Raw genomic sequence first — 22,933 nt, forward strand, 5'->3', positions numbered from 1 at the left:
ATGACTGGAAAAAAAGAAATACTTAATTGGATATGAAGTCCCGATAAGGAGAATACTGTAACTTACAAGACTAGGAAAATATACATAAATTCCGGGTATGAATTTTTCTTTATGCCTCGTTATCAAACTCGTGTAATTACGAGATCATGCCAAAATGAAGAAAGGGCTTAGCCTTAATATAAATCCGTATGATATTCTTGGAAAAGGTTGCACCGTACTCCCTTAGAATCGCAAAATCCCATTGCTATTACGCAGTATAATTTCGTATGAATTTCTTCACAATTTTAAGAACTGCCGTTGCTATTTTAACATAAAGTCCCATATGAACTCCAAAATCTCCTCCAAAAATGGATTTTTGATATCAATTGAATACAATTGTAAAGATGATTAACATAGTCATTCTTTCCACGTTTTTGAGGGCTAAGTGCATAGTATACTTTCATTTTTGAAATGGGGAATGAACCTTGCTGAAAATTTCTTATGGAAATCTCACATTTCATATCATCTCTTTTTGTTAGAGATGTCTTTTATTATAATGGATGTGGGACCCACTTTATAAGGCTTACTTGGCCAACAATTTCCTCCAAATATGACACCTTGTTTTGTAATTCAATAGTCATTACTTTAGACATGGGTTGCTGCCACGTTGGGGAGGATTTAAGCTTATCCAAAGTTTATCCATCCATTTCCTTAATTACATGGTTAATCTTCCATCAAAAATCCACAATTAACCAAATATTCACATAATTAAGAATTATCTCAAATTACATAAAATACTACTCACTTTTGTCATACTTTATACATCTTACTATCATGGTCATGTGATACCTTGTATGGCACTAGTCCATAAATACCGGGTATTTTAGCTCGGGCCGTATTTTATCCCAAAATGCCAAACTTTGACGAAATTCATTTGCTTCGATTCGCTTACCCTCTCGCCTTCTTTATCCCTTGTTAGAAATAACATAATATGTATAATCTCAAAATAATCTCATTTTCGAGCTTACGTCGATTAACTTACGACGAAACATTAACGTACAAAAACAAATGCGGGATGTAACATCTCATTTTCGAGCTTTCATCAATTTATTTATGGCGAACTTCCACATACGAAAATATGGGGTGTAACATCCTTCCCCCCTTTGGAACATTCGTCCTTGAATGTTAACTGATGCACTTATCATTTTCATGACTTATGCCTTCCGATTACTTTAGTACTCCTCTTGCCATCTAGGAAATTGTTCTGTGAATGAATCCCAAAGGCCAAGGCATTCCTCCCTTTAGGCCTCTTTCTCATACTACGACTTGTAGTCGAAATCTTTCCAATCTCGTAACTGTTGCTACCTTCTATCATGCTGCCTGTACGACTCTAACTTTGTAAGTGCGCCTTTGCGACTCTTCTCTTCTCTTTCCTCCAGCTTTTGGCCAATCTCTAGTTTTCACTTTGTGAACATATACAAAATTATGTCAAGCTGTCCCTTTGGGCATCATTAGCTTTAAGCCATACTATACCACAATTCTTACTTCGATTTATCGTTGCGGAGGTCTGCTACCAAATTCCAGCTTACTCTTGTTGCTTATCCTATATGTATAAATCTAAGTCCTTTAATGTTTCCCTCATTACTGTTCATCTTAAGAATGACGAACTAATCTCAGCTTATACTTTGTGACTTTTGTCCATCCATTATGATTTGCCTCAATATTGATCTACAATATACCACTGATAATTTGAAACTTCATACATAAAACCTTGCCACTAGGGCTTACGTTGCATCGAGGAATATTTGAAGTGATTTCCGTAATCGTATTTCATAGTATCTCGATGTGATTCGCCTTATGGGGGTATTCTGATCTCATGCCGTTTGCGAAATCCTTTCTCCTTCTCCCTTTTTTCTTTCTTCATATCATTATTCAGTCGAAGGCCCAACCATTATCTTTTATCTGTCACAATTACACCTTCATTTCACTACAAGGGCAGCATTCCATCTCTTCTAAATGCTACTAGTCTTAGACTCCTTTGAGTTCATTCAGGCTATACTGAGCCTTCTATAACTTAGAGAACCCATCGTCTCTCATGTCTTCTTGGGCTTAATCTCGAGAACTGACCCATTCTTGTCACCTTCTTACTCGCCCTTTCTCATCCTTACTTCTGTCATAAAACCTTGTCATTTTACTATACTTTAGCTTGTGACCTCTACGTATCTATTTATACTATTCACAACCTTCCTTCAACTTGCTTGCACCGTTGATTCCCTTATGTTATTCTGGAACATTAAGCGAGACATCACATTGTCTCTAACTCTTCTTTACTCTCTTACTAGATCTCTCGGTATTTAGAAACAATAGGCTGGAAGGTACGCCATTGACGATGCTGCTATCGTTCTTGGATATTGAATCCCAGTGCTTCTAGCCTTCTATCCGAAGCATGGACTATTCACGATCTTCTGCCTTTGAGTATCTTGTACGTTGTTCACCTTTACCTTACTTACCTTAAAATCTCGCATCGTATCTTCTATCTCTTTCATGACCTCCCTTCCACATAGGTATAATTCACGTCCATAACTTGAAGCTCTATTATAATACTTGCACCTCTGGTGCATACACAATCCGGTGAGAGATTCATACCGACTTCTTATAAGGTTGGTACTTCTTCTAACTGGCTTCCTTATAGAGCCATTATAGAATATGGTTGTTGCATTATCTCTCTTGCACCTCTGACATTAAGAGTGATTCTGCCATGTTCTCAAGCGCAATTTCTATAATTTTCTAGGTCCAATAATCAGACCCCCGATTTACTTCGTTGTTGTAACTCTTTAGTTTCCTTTTCCTTCTGATCAACCTTTATGTAGGCTTAAGCTATCTTTCGATCTGTGGCTCATGGCAGTAGTTATTACTTTAGCCCTTCATGGATGCTATGGAATATCCATGATACAATCTTATAACAATTCAATCTCTTGTCTATGACGTGGGCTCAATTCATTCTTTTAACATATACCGGAATCTTCTACGGCTATATGATTGTCAACATATATGCCGCATGGATAATACTCCTAAATCTTAGGTACATTCATTATGCAATTATCTCTGGATCATTGATCGAATAATTTCTTTCATTCCTTCTCAACTTTCTTTAAATGCAAGCAATTGCTATTCCTGGTCGTTATGCCTCCTTCTTGCGTGCATACTTAGCTTATTTTAGTGCCCACACATATTGGAATTCCATACAACCCATATGATCTTGAATATCACCTTTTGGTTTTGATATATATATATATTTTTTTCTTTTTCCCGTTCATTAACCGCGATAGGTGCCACCTGCTGATGGAGTGTATACAATGTTGTTGTGAGACTGTTGTTACATGACCATTTCCTCTTTAGGTGATTGTGCTTGGTTAAAGCCTTTTTTCTTATTTCCTCCGCTAGTCTTTCATTGTAGTACTTAGGGAGGACCCTCTGATTCTTGCAAGGCTGCAAGCTTATTACATCGTATACTCGACGAAATTTTTGATGTTCGTACTCATATATAAAATTCTTTAGTTACTTACCTCCATACTTATATGCTTGTATGGTTGCTCCCAAACTGAAGTTTTGACTATCTTCCCTTAACACTCATACGGTATCTTTAACTACCCCAACTCCTATCGGAATATTTCTCAAGGTCACGATGTCATATCTGCGAGACTGAATTCCCCATGTTGGGGTTCACTCATTTTATCTTGCACGATCTATTGATTTGTCTATATCCTCTTGTCTAGCCATAACTAGGCTATTCCTGAATCAACTACTAACTACTCATTGGCTCATTCTCATATCAATGTTCTGCTTAATCTCTCATGGATCATTTCCTTTATCTTAACTTACGTCCAGCACTGGCTCCTTATCTATCAATAATATCTCAGGCAGGAACCCTTACCTCCTCTCCTTGACGTCATGTTTGCATAATGTTCTGGAATCGTAGCGTATCTGCAGGACTTGAATAAGTGCAATCTTATCCCTTTCTCAATCTTATCACATTCTTCCTTTACCATTTTCATAGTTACTAGAACCACTTAATTCTGACATAATGCCACATAACCCCATATTCCCCTCTTTAGGGGAGTATTTAAGATTTAGCGCTACGATGATCTACCCATAGATGTTTTACCTATTTATCTTTTGCGTCTTTTCACATCATCGATGACCCTTACTTGCCTTGCGGTAATCCTTCTATACCAAGGATAACAAAATTCCTTACTCACGAGGGAGACACCTAGTGTAACTGGCACACACAGTCCCTTACGCTTAACTTTGCTCACATTGCTTGCTTTAGGGAAGCGTCTTCCTGAATGACCTTTAAAGGGTATTTTTCTGCCGTCCATTCTATTATTGATAGAACGCAATCCCTGAATCTCCCATGATGCCGACTATAATCAAATCACTCATTCCCTAATGCATGTTTAGTTTATCTTGTTCACCAGTCCATACTGATTTCTGTTACTCTGGGGTCTAACTTTTCCTTCCGGTAGTTGCATTGGAGTCACGAACTTATTTTTCAAAGTGAAGATATGACTTTATGGCCTATACACTTTTGTTGTCTCAAGGCCTGTCACCTCTCGTTTTTCCCTTCACTTGACTATAGACTCTTTAATACTATCATTTTTTGATCTACCGTTGTCATCCATGTACCACATTTTACTCATACTGCTCCATTATCTCTCTTCTTATTTTCCTGCTAACATTTCTGTCTATCACTTTATTCTAAAAACTCGAACAAAACATTCTTTTGCTTTTAGCCCCCTCTTGCTCCATCCATTGGCTCCTCGAATTGTCTAACATTCTCTTTCTACCAGGGATGGGAGCCACACTAAGGTAATATTTTTCCCTTCCAGGCTTCCAGTGCTTATATTTGTAGTACTCATATCTAGCTATACTATTTTACGGTGCACCATCGAGGTGTCTCACAAGGAGATCCATTACCATGTTTGCTCTATCCTTCGGAAACGTCAACTAACTCTACCAATCCATCCACTACTTTGGGTTACTCTATCCCCAGCCGGATCCTGATAACTCGTCCTTCTCTTAAACTATGTCTGCTAGCTCCCATAGGGCATAACTGAGATCGGTGTGGCCGATTGTACATACATCTATCACTGTTGAAGGTAACTCAAAATGCTTATATCTCCCTTCCTGAATGGTAAATAATGAAAATCTTTATTAACTGGATACCTCGTACCCTTTATCATCTTGCTTCTTTTACTTCGTGAAACTTGTATTTATCTTATGAATCTCTCATTGTCTTTCACTATAAAGGTGGATAGATATTCTTGCCTTAAGGTTCCTTATCAAGAAGCTTACATGTAAGGTACACACATGTTCTGCTGAAGACCTCACATTTATCCATCACAGGAATGATACAAACTCGAGTTTCTCTAACTCAACTCTTCCACAGCTATATCTCTACCAACCATCTTTCTGGATGTAGGTATCATCGTACTATGAATAAGATAGAGTTTAGGAAATTGAGTTCTTACAACTGAGCTCTACCACACGATCTAGAGTAAGAAAAAAGAGTGACAGTCTTAAATGCCCTGTAGCCTCCTGCTTATAAGTGTGGTGCACGACACACCCATAAACAAGACTCTACTAGACACGACTTGTAGACTCCCTAGGACAGAATTGCTCTGATACCACTTTTTTCACGACCCAAACTGATGGGCCGCGACGGGCAACTGGTACCTTACTCAACCGAGTACCAACATAACATATCTTTCTTATTATCTCATCATATACACGTGAGATACGGCCCTAATAGGCCAACATGATCATTTATAATCTCAAAACATAGGCCGGATACGGCCACATAATTGTCATAAAGGTCAGGACAGAGCCTCGCCATACCAAACTATACACATCTAAATCATACTGACCAAACAAGCAACTCCGGAGCAAATGGAGTGCACCAATATCTTCTGCTGAGCTGATCGCCTACTTGGAGGACTCTCGACCTGTCTATCGAGACCTGCGGGTATGAAACGCAGCTTCCCCAAGCAAAAAGGAACGTCGGTAGGAAATAATGTACCGAGTATGTAAGGCACTATACTGAAAGCTGAAATTGAACTGATAATATAATAACTGAAAGCAACTGGAAGTCAGTGATAATCTGAAGATATGCTTACCTGCTGATACTTACTCAACTCTCTCAATATAGTAAGTAAAATAGTTGTTCGGCCTTATAAGGCTCGGTATATATATAACTGTTCTGCTGTAGTAGGCTCGCTTATAGGCGCTCGGCCATACTAGGCTCTGTATCTCGGCCAACTGGGCTCTCTCATAGGCATTCGACCACAGTAGGCTTGATATATAACTTACCATCTGATCAGAGGTCGCCCAATAGGGTCCTAGCTCGATGATAATGAAAATACTGCAATACTGTATATATAGATTCTCTGCTCTCATGACTGGAAATAAAGAAATACTCAATTGGATATAAACTATAACTTACAAGACTAGGAACATATACGTAAATTCTAGGATATGAATTTTTCTTTATGCCTCATTATCAAACTCGTGTAATTATGAGATCATGCCAAAATGAAGAAAGGGCTTAGCCTTAACATACCTGGAGTTGGAAAAAAATCCGTATGATATTCTTGGAAAAGATTGCACCGTACTCCCTTAGAATAGCAAAATCCCGTTGCTATTACGCAGTACAATTTCGTATGAATTTCTTCATAATTTTAAGAACTGTCGTTGCTATTTTAACATAAAGTCCCATATGAACCCCAAAATCTCCTCCAAAAATGGATTTTTGATATCAGTTGAACACAATTTGTAAAGATGACTAACATAGTCATTCTTTCCACGTTTTTGAGGGCTAAGTGCATAGTATACTTTCATTTTTGAAATAGGGAATGAACCTTGCTGAAAATTTCTTATGGAAATCTCACATTTCATATCATCTCTCTTTGTTAGAGATATCTATTATTATAATGGATGTGGTACCCACTTTATAAGGCTTACTTGGCCAACAATTTCCTCCAAATATGACACCTTGTTTTGTAATTCAATAGTCATTACTTTAGACATGGGTTGCTGCCACATTGGGGTGGATTTAAGCTTATCCAAAGTTTATCCACCCATTTCCTTAATTACATGGTTAATCTTCCACCAAAATTCCACAATTAACTAAATATCCACATAATTAATATTTATCTCAAATTATATAAAATACTACTCACTTTTGTCATACTTTATACATCTTACTATCATGGTCATGTTATACCTTGTATGGCACTAGTCCATAAATACCGGGTATTTTAACTCGAGCCGTATTTTATCCCAAAATGCCAAACTTTGACGAAACTCATTTCCGTCGATTACGTCGATTCGCTTACCCTCTCGCCTTCACGAATTTACTTATCCCTTGTTTTAAATAACATAATACGTATAATCTCAAAATAATCTAATTCCCGAGCTTACGTTGATTAACTTACGACGAAACTTTAACGTACAAAACAAATAAGGGATGTAACATCTCATTTTTGAGCTTTTATCAATTTATTTATGGCGAACTTCCACATACAAAAATATGGGTAGTAACACAGTGGCCTTCGTAGAAGCTCTTGGCGATAATCACCCCTCTGAAAGTGTTCCAGAAGTCAAACTTGTAGTAAGAGATTACAAACCTCAAAGTATCCGGACCCATGCTTTCACCGATCCAGAGCACGGTACATCTCAGCTAAGATCATCGGGATGATAGTGTACTTTTATCCCTCGATACCCTCCATTAAGGTCCTGGCGACCATGGCTAGGCGAGTATGAATTCTTCCCCCTTGCATCGGAAAGATCAACAAACCTAAGAAACAGACTATGAAAACATAAACCCGGCGGTGCACCCATCCCAAAGAGATAATGGCTAGCTCCTCATGATGAAGGCGATATGATGTGCTATGCCCATAACGCTCATCGAGAAATTCAAAGGGGATGTATGATTTCTTTAGACACACCAACTCATCCTTCTTCTTAAAACCAAACATCTTCAGAAAACCGCGTGGAGTGCGATTCTCTGGCATCAATAGTCCTGGACTATTCCATGGTAACTTGGTTAACCCCCCTATTTCTTCTAGGAGAGGAGTCATTTTTATATTTCCAAATCAAAAAATAACTCTCTTCTCATCCCAGAACATGGTAGCAGCCTCGATCAGTTCCCTATTTGGTCGAATGTTCATCAAAGATGGCAGGTCACCAAGTACTCTCCTCACATGGTTTCATTCACAGGGTGCAAGGTCTTTCCACTAGTCAATTAGCAAAGGCGGGATATTCTGGACCATACCGAACCTGGGATTTCGTGCTTCATTTTTTGCAAACAAATAAAAGTTATCCCTCTCCCCCTCCATATTCGACTATTTACGCACTAATGATCAGTATGTTGACCGTTTTCTCCAAGCAATGCACATAATATGATGGTGCCTTTGGGATTATGGAAATCCCGTTGGACTTTGGACAAGGTTCATCTAAGCGGGTTGTTACATCAATGACATCTCAATCCATACTAGGTTTAGCATGATGCATGTATATTTCAAATCGGAGTATGGTTTCTAGAAAGGTCTAGACTGGTACTCTCAAGTGATAAACTTGAGAGTGAAAGGCACGGGACCGTCGACTGCACCCTTGATCGACTAGTTTACCGCAAATAAGCTGTTACACCCTATATTTTCGTACGTAAAAATGCGTCGGAAGCAAACTAATGTAGGACAAAAAATGAGATAATATTTAAAAGTATATAAAGTAAGTTAATCATGTTACCTCTGAGGTTACAAATATTGAAGATCATGAACAACAAGTACAAAGAGGGTTGGACAGTTCAAAAGCTAAAGCAATTAAATAAAACAATGTTTCGTCGAAAGTCGACAAGTTGGGAATGTTATAACATGTACCTTTGGGGTGAGACTAGGGTGATTAACATGATAAGGAGATTATGTTATGATTTATATTAGTCGTATGACATCCGTGTGTTATGTTTTAATGTCAAGCGAGTTGTGGAACAAAAGTCGATGAAAGTCATCACAAGTTACACTCATAAGTTTTACTGAAATTTTGGGTCAAATGTAACTGTGCTTTTCTCCCAATATACTTAGATTTATGGGGTGTTCCACCCATCAAATTAAAGATCTATGAGTCTATTTTCCAACGCATTAAACCGTTTGTCAATACGACATTGGAGTAGAAAGATATGGGCGTTTGTGCGATACTGCGCAAGCTGCTAGGTGACAAGTAGGTGTGTCACCTACTTGCTTAAATGAAAGCCCAAAAATGGGCCATTTCGGGTCGTCCAAAGAAGCCTTTTAAGGGCCTATTTTCTTCATATATTAGACTTAAAATAGAGCATAATAACCAGACATAAGCTCTGCAACGAATCCTCCCAAAAATTTCCCACAAACCCTAATTGATTTTCTCTCCCTTTCAAGTTCCAATTGGAGGTAAAACCTAGAGTTTGAAGAACCAAGATAATATCTGAGTTATCCAACAAATAAGGTGAGTTTACTGCTCTCCTTCATCCAATTTTTCTTCTGTAAATTCATGGTAAGTCGTTCTATACTTGTAAGAACTCACGGGACGGTGATCGGAAGCCGTGAGTTCGAGTTATTCACTTGTAGCGGACTGTTTTGTGGACTGTTTTGTGTTGCTGTTGGGCTGCGTGTTTTACTACTATTTTGTGGAGTTTTGGAGGAGGAAGGGGGTTTATAAACACCATATAAATGTAGGGTGGTTGGCTGGTCGTTCGTCATAACATTTTCGGGTCGTTTGACACTACTACGGTGGTCGTTTTGTGTACGAAGAGATTGGGGTGTGTTGGGCTGTTTTGTAGTATTTGATGGTGTATATAGGGCTGGAAAATGATGTATATATGTTGTTATTGTTCTGTTCTTGTATTGTTGGTGTTATCTTGAATTTGGAGGAAGTAAGGATTATAGGGGAGATGCTGCCCGTTTTAATACAAAATAGGTTTGTCGTTCGTTGTGCGATAGTTGTACCTTTCGTAACTTAACGATAGTATTATTATCATTCTTGTAGATTAAGGTGCGAAGAGGTGAGTTCAACTTGGTGATTGGAAAGATTGTGATAAGGTATGTTAAGGCTAAGCCTTCCTTCATTTTGGCATGATCTCGTAGCTACATGTGTTAGTAATGAGACAAAAAGAGAAGTTCATATTCATGAATTTATTCACACTATTCTAGTCTCATAAGTTACAATATTATTCCTTATCGAGACTCTATATTCAATTTTAGTATTGTCTTTTTCCAGTCAAGAGAGCAGCAAGCCTATATATACAGTATTACAGTATTTTCATTACCATCGAGCTATAATCGATGGGCAGGCCACTATTGGGCAACCTCTGATCATATGGAAAGTTATATACCGAGCCTACTGTGGCCGAGCGCCTATGAGCGAGCCCAGCATGGTCGAGATACATAGCCTAGTATGGCCGAGCGCCTATGAGCGAGCCTACTATGGCACATCAGTTATATATACCGAGCCTTATTAGGCCGTACAATTATTTTACTTACTACATTGAAGGAGTTGAGTCACTATCAGCAGGTAAGTATATCTCCAGATCATCTTTGACTCCCAGTTACTTCCAGTTATTATATTATCAGTTCAGTTTCGATTTTCAGTTATGTTATTGCCTTACATACTCGGTATATTATTTCGTACTGACATCCCTTTTCCGGGGACGCTGCATTTCATGCATGCAGGTTCAGATAGACAGACGAGTAGATCTCCTCAGTAGGTGTTTCCCGAGTTCAGCCTGATCGGTAAGCTCCACGTCTTTCGGAGTTGCCAGGTCTAGAGTGTTGTGTACATCTTATGTATATCTGTATATATGTTATGGGTAGGTCGGGGCCCTGTTCTGATCATAGTACATCTATCAGTAGAGGCTTGTAGACATATCCTGTTGGTTAGTGCAGTATGTTGGGTTTGTAGGCCTGGTATGTATAATTTGGTGGTTTGTCAGCTTATGTAGCTATGACGGCCTTTTCAGCCTAGCTTTATATTGATGTTTAGTTAGCGCTAGTTTCCATTCAGTTTTATATTTTGCTTCACAAATTGTCTTGCAAGGTGGTCCCATGGCCAAAGTATGACATTATGTGTTCAAAGTCCCTTAGTCGCAATTTGGTACGCCAGGTTAGGTGAGGCACCGGGTGCTTGTCTCGCTCCTAGGTTTATATTTTCGTACGTAAAAATGCGTCGTAAGCAAACTAATGTAGGACCAAAAATGAGATAATATTTAAAAGTATATAAAGTAAGTTAATCATGTTACCTCACAGGTTACAAATATTGAAGATCATTAACAACAAGTACAAAGAGGGTTGGACAGTTCAGAAGCTAAAGCAATTAAATAAAACAATGTTTCGTCGAAAGTCGACAAGTTGGGAATGAACATCTACCTCTTGTCGAGTTTGCATATAATAACAGTTACCACTCCAGTATTCAGATGGCTCCGTACGAGGCTTTGTATGGGCGTAAGTGCAGATCTCTTATAGGGTGGTTTGATGTTGGGGAATCTGGGTTATATGGGCCAGACCTGGTTCAATAGGCCATAGAGAAAGTAAAGCTTATCCGGGAGCGACTGTTGGCAGCTCAGAGTCGTCAGAAGTCATATTCTGACGTGCGGCGACGAGACTTAGAGTTCAGGATTAATGACTGGGCATTCTTAAAGGTATCACCTATGAAGGGCGTGATGAGGTTTGGCAAGAAAGGCAAGCTTAGCCCACGGTATATTGGGCCTTATAGGATCATTCGGAGAGTGGGCCAAGTAGCTTATGAGTTAGAGTTGCCCTCAGAATTGGAGTCTGTCCATCCGGTTTTTCACGTATCTAAGCTACGGAAGTGCATTGGAGATCCTACCCGAGTGGTGCCTACGGATGATGTACAGATTACAGAGGACTTGTCATACGAGGAAATTCCAGTTGCCATCCTAGACCGACAAATCCGCAATCTACGAAATAAGGAGGTAGCTTCCGTAAAGGTTTTATGGAGGAGCGAGAATGTAGAAGAGATGATGTGGGAATCAGAGGAAGAAATGAAGTCTAAATACCCCCACCTATTTCAAACTGAAGATATGGTTCGAGATGGGATGCTACAACATAGCTCTATGTAGGCTAGTAGGTCATCAGGTAAGCTTTTATTTTTCACTTTCAATATTTATGATTTACGGTCGGTGAGGCAAATTGCTGCTATTTATAAAGATTGCCATGTGTGGCATGCATAGTATGTTTCTGGCTACGTGCAGGTTGGTTTTAACCTAGTGTACGAAGGATACTTTGGCAAAATTTTCCAAAGTCTCTAAGAGTAAACATCCGAGGACGAATGTTCCCAAGGGGGGAGTGATGTTATACCCTATATTTTCGTACGTAAAAATGTGTCGTAAGCAAACTAATGTAGGACCAAAAATGAGATAATATTTAAAAGTATATAAAGTAAGTTAATCATGTTACCTCTGAGGTTACAAATATTGAAGATCATGAACAACAAGTACAAAGAGGGTTGGACAGTTCAGAAGCTAAAGCAATTAAATAAAACAATGTTTCGTCGAAAGTCGACAAGTTGGGAATATTATAACATGTACCTTTGGGGTAAGACTAGGGCAATTAACATGATAAGGAGATTATGTTATGATTTATATTAGTCGTATGACATCCGTGTGTTATGTTTTAATGTCAAGCGAGTTGTGGAACAAAAGTCGATGAAAGTCATCACAAGTTACACTCATAAGTTTTACTGAAATTTTGGGTCAAATGTAACTGCGATTTTCTCCCAATATACTTAGAGTTATGGGGTGTTCCACCCATCAAATTAAAGATCTATGAGTCTATTTTCCAACGCATTAAACCGTTTGTCAATACGACATTGGAGTAGAAAGATATAGGCATTTGTGCGATACTGCGCAAGCTGCTAGGTGACAAGTAGGTGTGTCACCTACTTGCTTAAATGAAAGCCCAAAAATGGGCCATTTCGGGTCGTCCAAAGAGGCCTTTTAAGGGCCTATTTTCTTCATATATTAGACTTAAAATAGAGCATAATAACCAGACATAAGCTCTGCAAAGAATCCTCCCAAAAATTTCCCACAAACCCTAATTGATTTTCTCTCCCTTTCAAGTTCCAATTGGAGGTAAAACCTAGAGTTTGAAGAACCAAGATAAGAGCTGAGTTATCCAACAAATAAGGTGAGTTTACTGCTCTCTTTCATCCAATTTTTCTTCTGTAAATTCATGGTAAGTCGTTCTATACTTGTAAGAACTCACGGGACGGTGATCGGAAGCCGTGAGTTCGAGTTATTCACTTGTAGCGGACTATTTTGTGGAGTTTTGGAGGAGGAAGGGGGTTTATAAACACCATATAAATGTAGGATGGTTGGCTGGTCGTTCGTCATAACATTTTCGGGTCGTTTGACACTACTACGGTGGTCGTTTTGTGTACGAAGAGATTGGGGTGTGCTGGGCTGTTTTGTAGTATTTGATGGTGTATATAGGGCTGGAAAATGATGTATATATGTTGTTATTGTTCTGTCCTTGTATTGTTGGTGTTATCTTGAATTTGGAGGAAGTAAGGATTATAGGGGAGATGCTGCCCGTTTTAATACAAAATAGGTTTGTCGTTCGTTGTGCGATAGTTGTACCTTTCGTAACTTAACGATAGTATTATTATCATTCTTGTAGATTAAGGTGCGAAGAGGTGAGTTCAACTTGGTGATTGGAAAGATTGTGATAAGGTATGTTAAGGCTAAGCCTTCCTTCATTTTGGCATGATCTCGTAGCTACATGTGTTAGTAATGAGACAAAAAGAGAAGTTCATATTCATGAATTTATTCACACTATTCTAGTCTCATAAGTTACAATATTATTCCTTATCGAGACTCTATATTCAATTTTAGTATTGTCTTCTTCCAGTCAAGAGAGCAGCAAGCCTATATATACAGTATTACAGTATTTTTATTACCATCGAGCTATAATCGATGGGCAGGCCCCTATTGGGCAACCTCTGATCAGATGGAAAGTTATATACCGAGCCTACTGTGGCCGAGCGCCTATGAGCGAGCCCAGCATGGTCGAGATACATAGCCTAGTATGGCCGAGCGCCTATGAGCGAGCCTACTATGGCACAGCAGTTATATATACCGAGCCTTATAAGGCCGTACAATTATTTTACTTACTACATTGAAGGAGTTGAGTCACTATCAGCAGGTAAGTATATCTCCAGATCATCTTTGACTCCCAGCTACTTCCAGTTATTATATTATCAGTTCAGTTTCGATTTTCAGTAATGTTATTGCCTTACATACTCGGTACATTATTTCGTACTGACGTCCCTTTTCCGGGGACGCTGCATTTCATGCATGCAGGTTCAGATAGACAGACGAGTAGATCTCCTCAGTAGGTGTTTCCCGAGTTCAGCCTGATCGGTAAGCTCCACGTCTTTCGGAGTTGCCAGGTCTAGAGTGTTGTGTACATCTTATGTATATCTGTATATATGTTATGGGTAGGTCGGGGCCCTGTTCCGATCATAGTATATCTATCAGTAGAGGCTTGTAGACATATCCTGTTGGTTAGTGCAGTATGTTGAGTTTGTAGGCCTGGTATGTATAATTTGGTGGTTTGTCAGCTGTAGTAGCTATGACGGCCTTTTCAGCCTAGCTTTATATTGATGTTTAGTTAGCGCTAGTTTCCATTCAGTTTTATATTTTGCTTCACAAATTGTATTGCAAGGTGGCCCCATGGCCAAAGTATGACATTATGTGTTCAGAGTCCCTTAGTCGCAATTTGGTACGCCAGGTTAGGTGAGGCACCGGGTGCTTGTCTAGCTCCTAGGTTCGGAGCGTGTTACACCCTATATTTTCGTACGTAAAAATGCATCGTAAGCAAACTAATGTTGGACCAAAAATGAGATAATATTTAAAAGTATATAAAGTAAGTTAATCATGTTACCTCTGAGGTTACAAATATTGAAGATCATGAACAACAAGTACAAAGAGGGTTGGACATTTCAGAAGCTAAAGCAATTAAATAAAATAATGTTTCGTCGAAAGTCGACAAGTTGGGAATGTTATAACATGTACCTTTGGGGTGATACTAGGGTGATTAACATGATAAGGAGATTATGTTATGATTTATATTAGTCGTATGACATCCGTATGTTATGTTTTAATGTCAAGCGAGTTGTGGAACAAAAGTCGATGAAAGTCATCACAAGTTACACTCATAAGTTTTACTGAAATTTTGGGTCAAATGTAACTGTGCTTTTCTCCCAATATACTTAGATTTATGGGGTGTTCCACCCATCAAATTAAAGATCTATGAGTCTATTTTACAACGCATTAAACCGTTTGTCAATACGACATTGGAATAGAAAGATATGGGTATTTGTGCGATACTGCGCAAGCGGCTAGGTGACAAGTAGGTGTGTCACCTACTTGCTTAAATGAAAGCCCAACAATGGGCCATTTCGGGTCCTCCAAAGAGGCCTTTTAAGGGCCTATTTTCTTCATATATTTGACTTAAAATAGAGCATAATAACCAGACATAAGCTCTGCAAAGAATCCTCCCAAAAATTTCCCACAAACCTAATTGATTTTCTCTCCCTTTCAAGTTCCAATTGGAGGTAAAACCTAGAGTTTGAAGAACCAAGATAAGAGCTGAGTTATCCAACAAATAAGGTGAGTTTACTGCTCTCTTTCATCCAATTTTTCTTCTGTAAATTCATGGTAAGTCGTTCTATACTTGTAAGAACTCACGGGACGGTGATCGGAAGCCGTGAGTTCGAGTTATTCACTTGTAGCGGACTGTTTTGTGGACTGTTTTGTGTTTCTGTTGGGCTGCGTGTTTTACTACTATTTTGTGGAGTTTTGGAGGAGGAAGGGGGTTTATAAACACCATATAAATGTAGGGTGGTTGGCTGGTCGTTCGTCATAACAATTTCAGGTCGTTTGACACTGCTACGGTGGTCGTTTTGTGTACGAAGAGATTGGAGTGTGTTGGGCTGTTTTGTAGTATTTGATGGTGTATATAGGGCTAGAAAATGATGTATATATGTTGTTATTGTTCTGTTCTTGTATTGTTGGTGTTATCTTGAATTTGGAGGAAGTAAGGATTATAGGGGAGATGCTGCCCGTTTTAATACAAAATAAGTTTGTCGTTCGTTGTGCGATAGTTGTACCTTTCGTAACTTAACGATAGTATTATTATCATTCTTGTAGATTAAGGTGCGAAGAGGTGAGTTCAACTTGGTGATTGGAAATATTGTGATAAGGTATGTTAAGGCTAAGCCTTCCTTCATTTTGGCATGATCTCGTAGCTACATGTGATAGTAATGAGACAAAAAGAGAAGTTCATATTCATGAATTTATTCACACTATTCTAGTCTCATAAGTTACAATATTATTCCTTATCGAGACTCTATATTCAATTTTAGTATTGTCTTCTTCCAGTCAAGAGAGCAGCAAGCCTATATATACAGTATTACAGTATTTTCATTACCATCGAGCTATAATCGATGGGCAGGCCCCTATTGGGCAATCTCTGATCAGATGGAAAGTTATATACCGAGCCTACTGTGGCCGAGCGCCTATGAGCGAGCCCAGCATGGTCGAGATACATAGCCTAGTATGGCCGAGCGCCTATGAGCGAGCCTACTATGGCACAGCAGTTATATATACCGAGACTTATAAGGCCGTACAATTATTTTACTTACTACATTGAAGGAGTTGAGTCACTATCAGCAGGTAAGTATATCTCCAGATCATCTTTGACTCCCAGTTACTTCCAGTTATTATATTATCAGTTCAGTTTCGATTTTCAGTTATGTTATTGCCTTACATACTCGGTACATTATTTCGTACTAACGTCCCTTTTCCGGGGACGCTGCATTTCATGCATGCAGGTTCAGATAGACAGACGAGTAGATCTCCTCAGTAGGTGTTTCCCGAGTTCAGCCGATCGGTAAGCTCCACGTCTTTCGGAGTTGCCAGGTCTAGAGTGTTGTGTACATCTTATGTATATCTGTATATATGTTATGGGTAGGTCGGGGCCCTGTTCCGATCATAGTACATCTATCAGTAGAGGCTTGTAGACATATCCTGTTGGTTAGTGCAGTATGTTGGGTTTGTAGGCCTGGTATGTATAATTTGGTGGTTTGTCAGCTGTAGTAGCTATGACGGCCTTTTCAGCCTAGCTTTATATTTATGTTTAGTTAGCGCTAGTTTCCATTCAGTTCTATATTTTGCTTCACAAATTGTCTTGCAAGGCGGCCCCATGGCCAAAGTATGACATTATGTGTTTAGAGTCCCTTAGTCGCAATTTGGTACGCCAGGTTAGGTGAGGCACCGGGTGCTTGTCTCGCTCCTAGGTTCGGGACGTGTTACACCCTATATTTTCGTACGTAAAAATGCGTCGTAAGCAAACTAATGTAGGACCAAAAATGAGATAATATTTAAAAGTATATAAAGTAAGTTAATCATGTTACCTCTGAGGTTACAAATATTGAAGATCATGAACAACAAGTACAAAGAGGGTTGGACAGTTCAGAAGCTAAAGCAATTAAATAAAACAATGTTTCGTCGAAAGTCGACAAGTTGGGAATGTTATAACATGTACCTTTGGGGTGAGACTAGGGTGATTAACATGATAAGGAGATTATGTTATGTTTTATATTAGTCGTATGACATCCGTGTGTTATGTTTTAATGTCAAGCGAGTTGTGGAACAAAAGTCGATGAAAGTCATCACAAGTTACACTCATAAGTTTTACTGAAATTTTGGGTCAAATGTAACTGCGATTTTCTCCCAATATGCTTAGAGTTATGGGGTGTTCCACCCATCAAATTAAATATCTATGAGTCTATTTTCCAACGCATTAAACCGTTTGTCAATAAGACATTGGAGTAGAAAGATATGGGCATTTGTGCGATACTGCGCAAGCTGCTAGGTGACAAGTAGGTGTGTCACCTACTTGCTTAAATGAAAGCCCAACAATGGGCCATTTCGGGTCGTCCAAAGAGGCCTTTTAAGGGCCTATTTTCTTCAAATATTAGACTAAAAATAGAGCATAATAACCAGACATAAGCTCTGCAAAGAATACTCCCAAAAATTTCCCACAAACCCTAATTGATTTTCTCTCCCTTTCAAGTTCCAATTGGAGGTAAAACCTAGAGTTTGAAGAACCAAAATAAGAGCTGAGTTATCCAACAAATAAGGTGAGTTTACTGCTCTCTTTCATCCAATTTTTCTTCTGTAAATTCATGGTAAGTCGCTCTATACTTGTAAGAACTCACGGGACGGTGATCGGAAGCTGTGAGTTCGAGATATTCACTTGTAGCGGACAGTTTTGTGGACTGTTTTGTGTTGCTGTTGGGCTGCGTGTTTTACTACTATTTTGTGGAGTTTTGGAGGAGGAAGGGGGTTTATAAACACCATATAAATGTAGGGTGGTTGGCTGGTCGTTCGTCATAACATTTTCGGGTCGTTTGACACTACTACGGTGGTCGTTTTGTGTACGAAGAGATTGGGGTGTGTTGGGCTGTTTTGTAGTATTTGATGGTGTATATAGGGCTGGAAAATGATGTATATATGTTGTTATTGTTCTGTTCTTGTATTGTTGGTGTTATCTTGAATTTGGAGGAAGTAAGGATTATAGGGGAGATGCTGCCCGTTTTAATACAAAATAGGTTTGTCGTTCGTTGTGCGATAGTTGTACCTTTCGTAACTTAATGATAGTATTATTATCATTCTTGTAGATTAAGGTGCGAAGAGGTGAGTTCAACTTGGTTATTGGAAAGATTGTGATAAGGTATGTTAAGGCTAAGCCTTCCTTAATTTTGGCATGATCTCGTAGCTACATGTGATAGTAATGAGACAAAAAGAGAAGTTCATATTCATGAATTTATTCACACTATTCTAGTCTCATAAGTTACAATATTATTCCTTATCGAGACTCTATATTCAATTTTAGTATTGTCTTCTTCCAGTCAAGAGAGCAGCAAGCCTATATATACAGTATTACAGTATTTTCATTACCTATCGAGCTATAATCGATGGGCAGGCCCCTATTGGGCAACCTCTGATCAGATGGAAAGTTATATACCGAGCCTACTGTGGCCGAGCGCCTATGAGCGAGCCCAGCATGGTCGAGATACATAGCCTAGTATGGCCGAGCGCCTATGAGCGAGCCTACTATGGCACAGCAGTTATGTATACCGAGCCTTATAAGGCCGTACAATTATTTTACTTACTACATTGAAGGAGTTGAGTCACCATCAGCAGGTAAGTATATCTCCAGATCATCTTTGACTCCCAGTTACTTCCAGTTATTATATTATCAGTTCAGTTTCGATTTTCAGTTATGTTATTGCCTTACATACTCGGTACATTATTTCGTACTGACGTCCCTTTTTCCGGGGACGCTGCATTTCATGCATGCAGGTTCAGATAGATAGACGAGTAGATCTCCTCAGTAGGTGTTTCCCGAGTTCAGCCTGATCGGTAAGCTCCACGTCTTTCGGAGTTTCCAGGTCTAGAGTGTTGTGTACATCTTATGTATATCTGTATATATGTTATGGGTAGGTCGGGGCCCTGTTCCGATCATAGTATATCTATCAGTAGAGGCTTGTAGACATATCCTGTTGGTTAGTGCAGTATGTTGAGTTTGTAGGCCTGGTATGTATAATTTGGTGGTTTGTCAGCTGTAGTAGCTATGACGGCCTTTTCAGCCTAGCTTTATATTGATGTTTAGTTAGCGCTAGTTTCCATTCAGTTTTATATTTTTCTTCACAAATTGTCTTGCAAGGTGGCCCCATGGCCAAAGTATGACATTATGTGTTTAGAGTCCCTTAGTCGCAATTTGGTACGCCAGGTTAGGTGAGGCACCGGGTGCTTGTCTCGCTCCTAGGTTCGGGACGTGTTACACCCTATATTTTCGTACGTAAAAATGCATCGTAAGCAAACTAATGTTGGACCAAAAATGAGATAATATTTAAAAGTATATAAAGTAAGTTAATCATGTTACCTCTGAGGTTACAAATATTGAAGATCATGAACAACAAGTACAAAGAGGGTTGGACAGTTCAGAAGCTAAAGCAATTAAATAAAACAATGTTTCGTCGAAAGTCGACAAGTTGGGAATGTTATAACATGTACCTTTGGGGTGAGACTAGGGTGATTAACATGATAAGGAGATTATGTTATGTTTTATATTAGTCGTATGACATCCGTGTGTTATGTTTTAATGTCAAGCGAGTTGTGGAACAAAAGTCGATGAAAGTCATCACAAGTTACACTCATAAGTTTTACTGAAATTTTGGGTCAAATATAACTGCAATTTTCTCCCAATATACTTAGAGTTATGGGGTTTTCCACCCATCAAATTAAAGATCTATGAGTCTATTTTCCAACGCATTAAACCGTTCGTCAATACGACATTGGAGTAGAAAGATATGGGCATTTGTGCGATACTGCGCAAGCTGCTAGGTGACAAGTAGGTGTGTCACCTACTTGCTTAAATGAAAGCCCAACAATGGGCCATTTCGGGTCGTCCAAAGAGGCCTTTTAAGGGCCTATTTTCTTCATATATTAGACTTAAAATAGAGCATAATAACCAGACATAAGCTCTGCAAAGAATCCTCCCAAAAATTTCCCACAAACCTAATTGATTTCCTCTCCCTTTCAAGTTCCAATTGGAGGTAAAACCTAGAGTTTGAAGAACCAAGATAAGAGCTGAGTTATCCAACAAATAAGGTGAGTTTACTGCTCTCTTTCATCCAATTTTTCTTCTGTAAATTCATGGTAAGTCGTTCTATACTTGTAAGAACTCACGGGACGGTGATCGGAAGCCGTGAGTTCGAGTTATTCACTTGTAGCGGACTGTTTTGTGGACTGTTTTGTGTTGCTGTTGGGCTGCGTGTTTTACTACTATTTTATGGAGTTTTGGAGGAGGAAGGGGGTTTATAAACACCATATAAATGTAGGGTGGTTGGCTGGTCGTTCGTCATAACAATTTCGGGTCGTTTGACACTACTATGGTGGTCGTTTTGTGTACGAAGAGATTGGGGTGTGTTGGGCTGTTTTGTAGTATTTGATGGTGTATATAGGGCTGGAAAATGATGTATATATTTTGTTATTGTTCTGTTCTTGTATTGTTGGTGTTATCTTGAATTTGGAGGAAGTAAGGATTATAGGGGAGATGCTGCCTGTTTTAATACAAAATAGGTTTGTCGTTCGTTGTGCGATAGTTGTACCTTTCGTAACTTAACGATAGTATTATTATCATTCTTGTAGATTAAGGTGCGAAGAGGTGAGTTCAACTTGGTGATTGGAAAGATTGTGATAAGGTATGTTAAGGCTAAGCTTTCCTTCATTTTGGCATGATCTCGTAGCTACATGTGATAGTAATGAGACAAAAAGAGAAGTTCATATTCATGAATTTATTCACACTATTCTAGTCTCATAAGTTACAATATTATTCCTTATCGAGACTCTATATTCAATTTTAGTATTGTCTTCTTCCAGTCAAGAGAGCAGCAAGCCTATATATACAGTATTACAGTATTTTCATTACCATCGAGCTATAATCGATGGGCAGGCCCCTATTGGGCAACCTCTGATCAGATGGAAAGTTATATACCGAGCCTACTGTGGCCGAGCGCCTATGAGCGAGCCCATCATGGTCGAGATACATAGCCTAGTATGGCCGAGCGCCTATGAGCGAGCCTACTATGGCACAGCAGTTATATATACCGAGCCTTATAAGGCCGTACAATTATTTTACTTACTACATTGAAGGAGTTGAGTCACTATCAGCAGGTAAGTATATCTCCAGATCATCTTTGACTCCCAGTTACTTCCAGTTATTATATTATCAGTTCAGTTTCGATTTTCAGTTATGTTATTGCCTTACATACTCGGTACATTATTTTGTACTGACGTCCCTTTTCCGGGGACGCTGCATTTCATGCATGCAGGTTCAGATAGAGAGACGAGTAGATCTCCTCAGTAGGTGTTTCCCGAGTTCAGCCTGATCGGTAAGCTCCACGTCTTTCGGAGTTGCCAGGTCTAGAGTGTTGTGTACATCTTATGTATACCTGTATATATGTTATGGGTAGGTCGGGGCCCTGTTCCGATCATAGTACATCTATCAGTAGAGGCTTGTAGACATATCCTGTTGGTTAGTGCAGTATGTTGGGTTTGTAGGCCTGGTATGTATAATTTGGTGGTTTGTCAGCTGTAGTAGCTATGACGGCCTTTTCAGCCTAGCTTTATATTGATGTTTAGTTAGCGCTAGTTTCCATTCAGTTTTATATTTTGCTTCACAAATTGTCTTGCAAGGTGGCCCCATGGCCAAAGTATGACATTATGTGTTCAGAGTCCCTTAGTCGCAATTTGGTACGCCAGGTTAGGTGAGGCACCGGGTGCTTGTCTCGCTCCTAGGTTCGGGGCGTGTTACACCCTATATTTTCGTACGTAAAAATGCGTCGTAAGCAAACTAATGTAGGACCAAAAATGAGATAATATTTAAAAGTATATAAAGTAAGTTACTCATGTTACCTCTGAGGTTACAAATATTGAAGATCATGAACAACAAGTACAAAGAGGGTTGGACAGTTCAGAAGCTAAAGCAATTAAATAAAACAATGTTTCGTCGAAAGTCGACAAGTTGGGAATGTTATAACATGTACCTTTGGGGTGAGACTAGGGTGATTAACATGATAAGGAGATTATGTTATGATTTATATTAGTCGTATGACATCCGTGTGTTATGTTTTAATGTCAAGCGAGTTGTGGAACAAAAGTCGATGAAAGTCATCACAAGTTACACTCATAAGTTTTACTGAAATTTTGGGTCAAATGTAACTGCGATTTTCTCCCAATATACTTAGAGTTATGGGGTGTTCCACCCATCAAATTAAA

Source organism: Nicotiana tabacum, chromosome 12 (assembly GCF_000715075.1).
Source record: "Nicotiana tabacum cultivar K326 chromosome 12, ASM71507v2, whole genome shotgun sequence".
Lineage (NCBI taxonomy): Eukaryota > Viridiplantae > Streptophyta > Magnoliopsida > Solanales > Solanaceae > Nicotiana > Nicotiana tabacum.